Raw genomic sequence first — 12,644 nt, 5'->3', positions numbered from 1 at the left:
AAAATAAAACCCCTTGTGACATCACCATTCAAAGATAACCACTGTTAATAATTTAGTGTATTTCTACTCAGTTTCTATTTCTTAAGTTTATTTATTTATTTTGAGAGAGAGAGAATGAGCAAGGAAGAGGTAGAGAGAGAGGGAGACAGAGAATCACAAGCAGGCTCCGCACTATCAGTGAAAAGCCAGACATCACGGGCTCAAACCTACAAACCGTGAGACCACGATCTGGGCCAAAATCCAGAGTCCAGATGGTTAATTGATGGAGCCACCCAGGTGCCCCTAGCTTCTATTTCTATCACATATTTGTATATGCTGATGCCATGCGTCTGAACCTTGTTTCATTCTGCATCAAACTTATCATTATAACATAGGTATCTTCCCATATCAATTTTTCATAAAATATTTAAAGTCCTATAATATTTCTTTTTTAATTTTAAGACAGTATTTTTTTTTATTTTTCTAAGTTTATTTGTTTTGAGAGAGAGAGAGAGAGCAGGGGAGGGGCAGAGAGAGAAGGGAGGAGAGAATCCCAAGCAGGCTCCACACTGTCAGCACCAAGCCCCACGCGGGGCTTGAACTCATGAACCTTGAGATGGTGACCTGAGCTGAAGTCAGGGTCAGACGCTTAACTGACTGAGCCACCCAAGAGCCCCAAAAGTTGAATAATATTCCTTTTTATGAATTTAAAATATTTTATTTAACCCAATTTTTATTGAAAAGTGTATAATTTTTATCTAAAACTTTTGTTGCTGTTGTTGTGTTTTTTGGGTTTTTTTTTTTGTTTGTTTGTTTTTTGGTTTTTTGCTGCATCATTTCCTAAAGAAACTTTCCTGGGAGTAAAAGCACAAAGCCCAATAATGTAATCTTTCTCCAGATTTATAACCCAGTACCCTGTCATCAGCAGTGTGAGAAGGTGTCTGCTCTCACGCCCAAGCACTTAGAGAGTACCCTTCACTGAATCCCTGTATTCCCAAGTATTCTAATATTCTCCCTTTTTCCTTTTCCTTTTCCTTTTCTTTTCTCCTTGAAATTCATCTTACGTTCTGCTTTACTGCTTTGCGTTTCTTTGTTCACTAGAGCAGTTAAACATTTTTTTTTTTTTTGGTCAGATTTATTTCTCATTTACAGTCTTCTTATGTAAAACATTTTCTCTAGTTTACTCTGGAAATAGCCTTTATGTGGCTTTGCCTTTTGGCTGGTGTCAAAACATGTTTAGAACCAGTTCCAGTAAATGTATACATTCTCTTTCAAAAGAGAATTCTCTGAAATTTAGTTATTGAGATTATCAATAATCATAAGAATTGACAAAAGTCCAGAACTGATTATTTCTCTAATGTCGGTGTTGTAACAAAGGTCCACATAGTGCATTGATTCAATGATATTATAACATTTTGCAGGATAATTGGCGGCTGGAATTATAAATTCCTGTAGCACATCATGAATCTTGTGCCCCTTATCGTAAGAACTCTTACCGCTACTTATTTTGAAATAATATTTTAAAATCAGAATTAAAATTACAGTTTTTTTCTATATTGCATCTCAGGATAGTGTCCTAAAGATCAACTTGGCTGTGAGTTTTGGGAAAAGCCTAGCCCCAGGTCATGCTATTCCTGCGTGCCAAAATAACTTGGCTGAGAAATGCTGGATAAGGGGCACCTAAGTGGCTCACTTGGTTAAGAGTCTGATTTTTGATGATGGCTCAGATCATGATCCCACAGCTCCTGAGTTCAAGCCCCCCATCATGCTCTGCGCTGACAGTGTGGAGCCTGCTCGGGACTCTCTCTCTCCCTCTCTCTCTGCTCCTCCCCCGCTCACCTTCATTCTCCTTCTCTCTCTCTCTCTCAAAATAAATAAAAACAGAACCTTAAAAAAAACAGAAGTACTGGATAAGATTCACTCATATCGGATGAAACTCTGCCTCTGGCACACATCTGGCTGCATCAGAAAATGTTCAAAGAACATGAGAGAGGAAATTATCAATTAAGAAAGACCATTTTCGCGTTTACTAAAATAGAGCTTCTTCCCCAGATAGGGCTCAGATCTTCAGAATGTAAGCCAGAACATGCCGCTCCTCTCCCGGGCTCCTGCACTGGCTTTCCATTTCACTTGGAGTAGAACTGAGGCCCCACACGCGTTCCCTCCCTCTGCGTGTCTACCTCTGCGATCTCCTCCCTGCCTCCACCTCCCCTCCGTCCCCTGCGTTCGCTCTGCTCCAACCACTCTGGCCTCTGGGCTGCTCCTGGAAGAAGCTAAGCAAACACTTACCTCAGACTGAGAACTGGTGTCACCTGTTGTCTGCCTGAACCTGCTTCCCCTGGACATTCCATGGGGCCAATGCTTGCCTACTCTTTCTGATACTTGCTCCAATGTCACTCTCTCGGTGAGTCCCACCTGGTTCCCTATTTAAAATTGCAACGTACCCTGTCCTCCCATTCTTCTGATTCCCCTTACCCTATTCTACTTCTTCCCCCCATAACAATTATCGTCTCACATCATATATAATTCTTTGTAGTGTTTATGGTCAGTCTTCTTGTTAGAATGGAAGTTCCAATCAGGCAGGATTTTTGTTTGGTTCGCCAGTAGGTATCTCAAAGACTTAGGACAGTGCCTGATGAACAATAGACACTCAAACAATTTTGGTGGAATGAAAAGAAACCATGTTGAAAGGGAAATACAAATAAAGAGTGCGCTATGGATGGCATTTGACTGGGTAACTAGAGGAAGTATATGACCTGGTCTTATGTCACCCTTTTGATAATACAAATGATATCGTTTATTCATTGATTGGATGACCATTTAGCAGTCATAGACTATGCACTGGCACTGTGCTAGACATCAGGGATACGAGAGAGAAAATATAATCCGTATCTTCAATGGATGTGTAGCCTAGCAGCACATAGGAGGACATCCAACCAAGTCTCGCTGTGGGTGGTGGGGGCGGGGGGGGGGCATCAGGAAGGGCTGAGAGGGCCAACTTGAGAGCTGAGTGGAAGAGGCCAGAGGCAGGGTGCAGGGAGAGTGTCCAGAAGGCATTCCAGATGGAGTTAGCATATCCACAGTGCCATGTGCCACGATGTGGCTCCTGTTTAACCTTAAATTCTATGCTAAGAAAGTTGGACCTTATCCTAGAGCAGTAGGGAGCCATGGAAATTGAAGTAGAGTATAACACGGCCAGATGTACATCTTAGATCATTATGTCCTCTGATTCTTCAGGTGTGTTAGGCATTTAACAAGTATTTACTATAATCAAAATGTTCTTCCTTTGTGCTTTGGGGGAAATTACAATGATAGATCTAGGGGAAAAAAAATTAACTATGTTGATAAACTACGTGTTAAGCGTTAGAATGAGGGGTATTGAAAGGGTTTTATCTTTCCAAAGTCAATCGCAATGTGTTGATGCTGGGGAAGGCACAAAACTCTTTTAAAATTTAATTATTTCTTTTTTCTAAATTATTAAATTAAATAATTTAAAGAAACCCAATTTTCTTTAGTTCTTAAAGTTACAAGCTAAAAAACATGTTCAAAAAGCTGACCGAGAAGGTCAAGGAATACGGTTACAACTTTAACCATGTCAGGAGACCCGGCTGTTGCTTCAGAAACGTGCAGCAGAAGCAAGTCGATATGGATTCTGAAAGCACGTTTGATACGCGTGACTAGAATTTATAAAGAGGCAAGGCTGTGTTCCTTCCCAACTCCTGACCTTTTCTGCCTGGAAAGGACAGCCATCCTGTCATCGGTGTCATATCCTGCCATGGGTGTAGCTGACGTGTGGAGAAGCTCCCGCGTGTCCAAAGGCGTCATGAGAGTGCTGGTACCTGCCGCGATGAAAAAATCCTGCTCTGCCCTTACACCACCTTTCTGATGCTGCATGATATTTAGTCCCTTCTGGGATTTCCGATCAGAGTGTGGGGGGTTTGTGGTGAGATGAAAGGCATTTCCACAAGTTTTTGTTGCTCGAGGTGAAATCTTTACATTCCTGGTTGGTTCTACCTGTTCAAAGATTGCCAAATTCAAAACAGCGCGACTGATTCCGCAAGAGAGAGATTTTTATCGGGTACCTACCCCAGAACTTCCTATCGTTGAAAAAGACTCTATAAATAACTTAATTATTTGAGTACTGTTTTTGTGTCTCTGGCATGTTTCCCCAGCACCATCAAGTAAGTCATTGTCCAATTCTCAGCAGACACTTCCTGGAGGTCCTATGAATTTAACTTAATTCTAACAGTAGCTACCTGGAGACTGTTGTCAGCTCCCACAGGCTGAGAGCTTAATCTCCAGAACCTCCCACCCCCCAACACACACACTCCAGAGATTGGTAGGTGGGGCTGCAAGTTCCAGCCTTCTAATCACATAGTCTTTCGGGTGATCAGCCCCTTTTTGAGGCAATCCAGGAGCTTCCCCCCTCCACTCAAGTCACCTCAGGTGTGCTCTAAAGAAGTGCCTTATGAATAATGCAAGACACTCCTGCCTCTCAGGAAATTCCAAGGATTTTAGAAACTCTGCCAGGATCGCGGGATAAAAATCAAATACATTTTTCATAGTAATCTCTTTTTTTTTTTTTTTTTTTTTTTTTTTTTTTTATAGCACTGGTTAAGAACTTGGACTCTAGAGCCAGGCTACCCGGGTCCAAATCAGGCACTGCAACTAACTAGGTCTGTTACCTCAGGTCAATTACTGAACCTCCTTTGTCTTGGTTTCCTCATCAAAAATAGAGATAATAACCTCCGTGACCTTCGCCGCAGCAACTTCTCCCTCAACACGTCTCCGGAGGCAAGGGAAACAACAGCAAAAATGAACTACTGGGACCTCATCAAAATAAAAAAGGTTCTGCACAGCGAAGGAAACAATCAGCAAAACTAAAAGGCAACTGACGGAAGGGGAGAAGATACTCGCAAATGACATATCAGATAAAGGGTTAGTATCCAAAATCTGTAAAGAACTTATTAAACTCAACACCCTAAAAACAAATAATCCAGTGAAGAAATGGACAAAAGATATGAATAGACACTTCTCCAAAGAAGACATCCAAATGGCCAACCGACGCATGAAAGAATGCTCCACGTCACTCATCATCAGGAAAATACAAATCAAAACCACAGTGAGATACCACCTCACACCTGTCAGAATGGCTAATATTAGCAACTCAGGCAACAACAGATGTTGGCAGGGATGCGGAGAAAGAGGATCTCTTTTGCACTGCTGGCGGGAATGCAAACTGGTGCAGCCACTCTGGAAAACAGTATGGAGGTTCCTCAAGAAATTAAAAATAGAACTACCCTACGACCCAACAATTGCACGACTAGGTATTTACCCAAGGGATATAGGTATGCTGTTTCGAAGGGACACATGCACCCCAAGTCTACAGCAGCACTATTGACAATAGCCAAAGTACAGAAAGAGCCCAAGCGTCCATCGACGGATGAATGGATAAAGAAGATGTGGTATATATACATAATGGATTATTGCTGGGCAATCAAAAAGAATGAAATCTTGCCATTTGCAACTACCTGGATAGAACTAGAGGGTATCATGCTATGCAAAATTAGTCAGAGAAAGATAAACATCATATGACTTCACTCACATGAGGACTTTAAGATACAAACAGACGAACAAAAGGGAAAGGAAGCAGAAATCACATAAAAACAGAGGGGGGGGGGACAAAACATAAGAGACTCTTAAATATGGAGACCAAACAGAGGGTTGCTGGAGGGGTTGTGGGAGGGGGGATGGGCTAAATGGGTAAGGGGCATTAAGGAATCTACTCCTGAAATCGTTGTTGCAATATATGATAACGAACTGGAATGTAAATTTTAAAAAATAAATAAAAAAATAGAGATAATAACAATGATGAGGTTCATTGATGGCACCTTGGTGTATTAAATATTGTAAACTGAAGAAATTCTTTTTTAATGACAGAAGTAGGAAGGTCGCTTTGACCTCTTTTTGTCCTTCTTTGAAACAAGTGGTAAAACTCCGATGTAAAAGGTGTGTCCATGTACCGAGAGAAAGGAAGATACTGTTATCACCAGAGACACGGATTTGGGACCAAGAAGTCTACACAAACATACTTTGTTAAACTCTCTCTTACCTTCCTGCTTACTTCTTCCCCCATTTACTACCCCTAGTCCAAACCCCTCTGTCTTATCAATTCTTCACAAATGTATTGTTTCTTTGTCTAAAAGGTATGAACGCTCTGGTCACTTCTTTGAGCTTGATTTTCTTGTGAAGGCTCCCATGGACAAGTAAAAACTTAATCAGATGTGTATGCTTTTCTCCTGTTAGTCTGTCTTTGTCAGTTAAATTTTCTGACCCAGCCAGGGACTCTAAGACAGTTGAGGGAAACTTCCTCTCATAAATAGCCTCCACATCATAGCATTGTAGTTAGTTAATATATATAAAGCCTTGGAACAGTTCCTGTACAGTGTGAGAGCTTTGTAAATATTAGCTATTGTTATCTACCTAGTGCTTTGAATAAAAGTCTGCATTAAAAACTTCCCTGAAATAGGTGAATACCAACTCCAGAATTAATAATCACTTTGGACAATTGACTGCATTCCACGAATTTACCTGACTTATTTGATGGCATGTACAGTGAACAATGATCACCCCCATGTCTAAATTAACCCTAACAAATGAACAGTTAGCAAAAACTTTAAGATGGTCAACATAGGGGCACTTGGGTAGTTCAGTTGGTTAAGCATCTGACTCTTGGTTTTGGCTCAAGTCATGATCTAACGGTTTTGTGAGTTTGAGCCCCTTGTTGGGCTCTCACTGACAATGCGGAGCCTGCTTGGGATTCTCTCTCTCTCTCTCTCTCACTCTCTCTCTCTCTCTACCCCTCCCACACTCACACTGTCTCTGTCTCAAAATAAATAAACTTAAAAAACAACATTATCCTTGAAAAAAAAAAAAGATGGTCAATGTAGTGTCCATTTTGTTATATTTTGTGATTGTTTCTACTAAAGTAGGAGACTTGTCTATTGTGGGTTTTTTTTTTGCCTTTTTTCCTGCAGTTCTATTTTTTCAAGTTCGGAAGAAGCATGCCACATTGAAATAATAACACGTCTAGGCGTTGTAACGTCTTAACCCACATCAAGGTGTTAGAACTGTTAAAACGTGAACTGAGGCATGTTAAACATTTTAAGAGTTTGAGCAAAAATCGATCTGAATCAGGCAATGCCAAAGAGAAATGGCTAGGAGCCCTCCACCAACAGGTGCCAGGGGAAAGATCTGCATAGAGGAGATTCAGAAGCAAAGCAAGGAAATTACTTGAAATTACTTGATTGGTTGATAGCTGAACCGTTTGCCTCATTTGGAAAACCCTAGTTTCCAAGTTGGCTGTTTCTGATTAGTTGTTCTTAGGTTTCGATTTCTTAACCCTGAGGGATTTACAGGCTAAGGATTTGGTTTACTTACGTATGCAGGCTACCAAGGCATTAGAGCCACCTCGGTCTAATGGCCTCCTTGTTTAATTAATTTAACACAACAAATGTAGCAGTCAACGATGATGAATTAATAGAGCGGAGCTCAGACCCAGAAACATGCCCCACAGACCGATGGCCTAAACATGCCTCCCCAAAGGGCCTTATTTAAGATACTTTAGCATCCTCCGTGCGGTCGACAAATGCAAGGAGAGTCTCCATAATATCCAAACTGAATCCTTTACCCCTCATTATTACAACTTGAAATGGCGAATTTTCCTTTATTTAGAAATTAGGGCTCCACCTGGTTGGAATTCAACAGTAGGGATCAGCTTTGAGAAACCAGGAATTTTGCTGGTCACGTCCAGAAAACCGAAGAAGTAAATCTTTTTAGTTGGGCTTCTATCCTTTTAAAGATAATACACATATGCTCATGATCGGAAGCATGATTCTTCCACTTTAATGTTGAAAATAGAAAAATTTAAATTGATGGCATTTCTACCCAATTCATGCATCAAAGTTTTATTGAGGACCTATTATGTCTCAGGCAATGTTCTAGGTACCGAAAAACAGCAGTGGAAAAAAGAGTGACGAGAGTCCCTGCCCTCATAGAGCATACATTGTGGAGTGTATACATTGTGGAGGGTGACGAAGCGAAAACTAGTAAGTAAAACCCACAATGGGACGAGAGAACTCTTTAAATAGAGTGGGCAGAGAAGGCCTTACCAGGAAGGCAATGTTTAGCAAAGACCTCAAGGGGATAGGGACTTGCTAGAGGAAGGACATTCCAGGCAAAGGACCCAAGAAACACAGAAGCTCCAATGTAGGGCATGGCTGTGTCTGGGGGACAGCAACAGGACCAGTGTGGCTGGGGCAAAGCGCACAAGATAGGGTGGAAGAGGACATATGTGTATAGACCTAAAGATGAAGTGAGAGAGCATGGGAATCACACAGGAGATTTGGCGACTCTAAGGAATTTGGCTTTTACTCTGGCAAACGGAAGACTTGGGGCTAAGTGACATGATCTCACTTACCTTTAAAAGAGATCAGTACAGCTATTGTGTTCAGAAGAGACTAGAGGGGGCAACCACGGCCAAGTAAGAGACTATTTCGGTAATTCAGTTGAGAGATGACGCCCTTTGATAACGCCGGTATCCGTGGCCGTAGGGAGAAGCGGGTGGATTCTGGACATTTGTGGATGTAGAAGCCACAGGATTTGCAGATGGATGGCACAGGCTGTGGGAGAGCCAGAGAGAAACAGAAAAATGACGCTGAGGGTTTTGGCCTGCGCAACTGGGAGGCTGGAGTTGCCAGTTGCTGAGATAGGGAGCACATTGGGCTACACAGGTTCGGGGAGGTGGAATCAGACCTGCGGTGCCTGACTTGCGCGCCAAGTTCGAGATACCTATGGATTAGCTATCTAAGCAGCGGTGTGGAGTAAGCAGTTTGCTTCACGATTCTTCTGTGTCCTGAACATACGCCCTACAGCTAAGTGCTTCTGCGGTACTGACCCATATTTGAATTGCCCCTTGACATAGAACATGTTTATGAACTTCTGTTAGAAGCTTAGAACCTCAACCCTGCTTTCAGAGAACGTAACCTCCTTTCACAGGAAGACTGTAACTTGCGCGCTTACACCGGGTGGAGGGAATCCCAAAATAGAGCTGTCTTCAAGCAGCTGCAACAGGTCACCAAAGGGCACCCGGGGGGCAGGCCTAACTACAGTTAGGTCTCAAGTAGGCGGCAGTTTTTAGCGTCTCCGCGCTCTTTAGTACCAGGGGTGAGTTAGCCGGATTCTCACGCACGCGGGAAAACCATGCGTCGTCCCGTGCCGGCTAAGTGTTTTTGCACGAAACGAGTTTGAGAGGCCTCAGCACCAACACCTGAGTCGCAGTTGACCTCTGGCGGGCATGGCGGTGGCCCCGAGAAAGGGAAGGCAGGAGACGAAAAGGAAGAGGGAAGTGTAGGGATAAGTCTGGAACAACAGGGAAGGGCGGCGGGGAAATTTCAGGAAATACAAAACTCGAGGTAGGGGGTGACAAACCGGAATGCCGGTTGCAGAAAGGCAGGTCATGTCAATGGGTAAAGCCAGCCTGAAGCAATAAACAGGAAGTGGCAGGGCGGGACTGCGGTGACTGGCAGGGACAGGTTTCCTCTGAAAGAGAATGTGGTGGGGTGGGGTGGTGCGGGGGTCCTTCGGTGCCATGCAGGACCGGGAGCACCGTGCAGCCAGACTTTGCCTTATTTCCAGAAAAGCCAGAAATCGAGATCTTTTTCTGGAAGCTCCTGATTTTTAAATGTTGGTATTGAATTCACATTTTCGAAAGGCACGGCGTGAACCCACCAAAATATATCCACAAGCTGCCTTCGGTCTTTAGGCCACATGGCAACTTCTAACATGGCCATTTGCATACAAATTGTTTTAATTATGACTAAATTAAGCCAGTAAATTCCAACATAGTTATAGCAGGTATTTCTTCTACATAGGAGAAACCATTTTTAATATAATATGACCTGAAGCTTCTGTTTCCATATGAAGTCCTAATAGTCAAATACGGAAGAGTGAAAACAACATAATAATATGTACAACAAACACTTGCCTTTTCAGATTTGTTCAAAAGGCAAGTTACTGATTTTTGGCACTCTTTGTGCACAAATCTTCTCAAATGAAAGTTGTCTACTTATGATCAAGTTGTCTAAGTATGATGTTGAATAAGGCAGAGTCATGTTCCGCTACTTCCAAAATAGGTTGACATTTTACAAGATTCTCCGGGAATTTCTTTTTCAGGGTGTTCGGCTTCAGAAATTATACAGGCTGACGGGAAAGAACTAGTTCTGGCTGGAATGAACAAGTGGAAGGAGAGATTTCCATTATGATTAAGGCTAGTCTTCACAGTTTTTCATAGTAACTCATTTTTCTCCATCATTCCATATAGACATTTTCACTGAAAAGCAAGAATACTGGATGATTGAATAGATTTGGGGGATGCTTGAACTCAAGTCGTTCGGATCCTGTGATAACCTCTAAGCCTAGGAGAGTCTAAGCAGGCTGCTGGCCCCTTGTTCAGGGGCTATGATTTGAGCAGGGGTCTGGGAAGAGTTCCGTCTTCCCGGGAACTTTCCTAAGAGACTCTTGCCTTATAGTGGCTTCATTTCTACTCCTACAAATAGATTTGGTGGCAGGGGGTGAGGGGGTGGGCAGAGAAGGAAAGTTTCCATTTATTTCTTTTTCTTTTTTTCTTTTCTCTCTCTTTTTAACATTTCTTTATTACTGAGAGACAGAGAGACACAGAGCATGAGCAGGGAAGGGGCAGAGAGAGGGGGGAGACACAGAATCCGAAGCAGGCTCCGGGCTCCGAGCTGTCAGCGCAGAGCCCGACGCGGGGCTCGAACTCACAAACCGCGAGATCGTGACCTGAGCTGAAGTCAGACGCTTAACCGACTGAGCCACCCAGGCTCCCCTCATTTTTTTTTTTCTAAAATAATCAAGAGAGTGGATATCCCCAGAGTGGGGTAATATCTTAAAACACTTACCAGCTAACACCTTAGGTAGGAGAGTGTCTTCTTCCCTCCTACTCCCCTAACAGAGGCAGCGAGCTAGGAAAGCAAGACCATAAGTAATGGCAGAGCTCCAGAAGTCTGGAAGGAGGAGGACGTGGAGGCACGAGGGTATCAGTAAGTTCTGCCTGGTGCTAGCTCCTGTTCCTAGGAGAGCAAGAGTGCAGCTGGAGTCTTCAAATCACTTTTCACCAGCAACAAATCAAAATGTCCTCAGGTTTTTGTTAGGGGATTAAGATAAAATCATCTATTGCTTGAGATGAAAGGGAAAAGCGACTTAGACTTCAGACAGAGGCATGACCATTTCAGTTAATTTCACCTACGCCCCCGTTTTCTACATAATCCCCAATCCTTTCAGGAAAACTTTTCGTGACCAGGGACAAGATGCGTGGAAAGCCCTGGAAACAAGAAAGAGACTGGAAGAGCTGGGCTCAAGGGGAAGCTGACAGACCAACGTATCTTGGTCACTCACCCGTAAACCCAGATCCTACTTTGCGAACTGCGGAGCGATTTGCTGACATAGGTTAGGAGGGGTAAGCCCGAGGTCGGAAGCTGCTGTTGAAAAATGGGTGCCTTCGCACAAATAAGGAAGTTCTTAGTCTCGCTCTGGGTCCTGGTGCAAGTGTCAGCTAGCCACGTGTCTGCTCAGTGACTTCTTTGGCACTTTGTAAGACCTTGTCGCGTGTCAGGATAGTAGTGTTCCCCCCGACTTACTCTTTGAGAACAGTCCCTTTAAGCACCCTTTGTTAACAGTTCGTTCCATATGAGACTCCTTTTACTGAAAAAAAAAGGGGGGGGGGGTGGGAAGAGGTGTCCTTCTCCTTTCCTTTGCCTTCTCGAAGTAAAGAATATTATCTCCTTCTAGAGGGTCATTGAATGCTTTTATTCTGGCCACATTTCATTCAGTCAGTTAATGAGATCTGACTATGCTCACCACATACAACCCCTTGTTGCCCTCATCAAAAAAGTATGTTGATTTTTCATTTCTCAAGGACGAAAAACTCACCAAATACCGAGTCACAGACACTTTGGTTTTTTTCAAAGATCTGAAATAGACAGGAATTTCTTGCTGTTGGATAACCTTTCTCTACCAACTTAGACGACTAGTCAACATTCCCACTTACAAATATGTTGGTACTTGACTGAATCACATCAAGAACGTGGAATCCTGTCCTGGTTCACATACTTCAGAGATCATTTCTTTGCATACATTCCCTGGATCTTGCTTCCTCCTCCCCTCCCCGCCCCAGATGCTGTCTTAATAGCGCAGTAGTTAGAGGAAGCAATTCTGTTCAACACAGACAGGCACATACAGAAAGGCAACATACGGGCTGAGCTGGAAAACAGCACCATGGAAACAGTACAGCAAATGAGGAAGAGACCTTAGATTTTGCTTGGGTTGAGCATGCTGATGTCAGGACTTCTGTGGAGATTTCCCTTCCTTTCCACTCCCCAGCCATTGACGAGAATGCAGAAGTACCACTGTAGAAGGAGAAGACGGGGGCGCCTGGATGGTTCAGTCGATTAAGTGTCCGACTCTTGATCTCGGCTCAGGTCGCGATCTCACAGTCTGTGGGATCGAGCCCCACATCGGGCTCCGTGCTGACAGGGCAGAGCCTGCTTGAGATTCTCGCTCTCCCCCTCTCTCTGCCCATACCCCAC

General features: G+C 43.3%; 1 long non-coding RNA gene across 1 annotated transcript in view; it reads right to left on the bottom strand.

The window, feature by feature from the left end:
* The window catches only part of LOC147579056 (uncharacterized), a 77,186-nt gene that overhangs the window by 2,302 nt on the left and 62,240 nt on the right, over nt 1-12,644 (bottom strand). The window contains exon 3 of the long non-coding RNA XR_015253504.1: nt 8,459-8,660. This is a non-coding gene — a long non-coding RNA (uncharacterized LOC147579056). The remainder of the gene's footprint in view (nt 1-8,458; nt 8,661-12,644) is intronic.

This window comes from Puma concolor, chromosome B4, assembly GCF_028749965.1.
Source record: "Puma concolor isolate L17-30 chromosome B4, mPumCon1.1.hap2, whole genome shotgun sequence".
In the NCBI taxonomy this organism is placed as follows: Eukaryota; Metazoa; Chordata; class Mammalia; order Carnivora; family Felidae; genus Puma; species Puma concolor.
The sequence above is the reverse complement of the archived record's forward strand: the minus strand, read 5'-3'. Positions and strand labels throughout refer to the sequence as shown.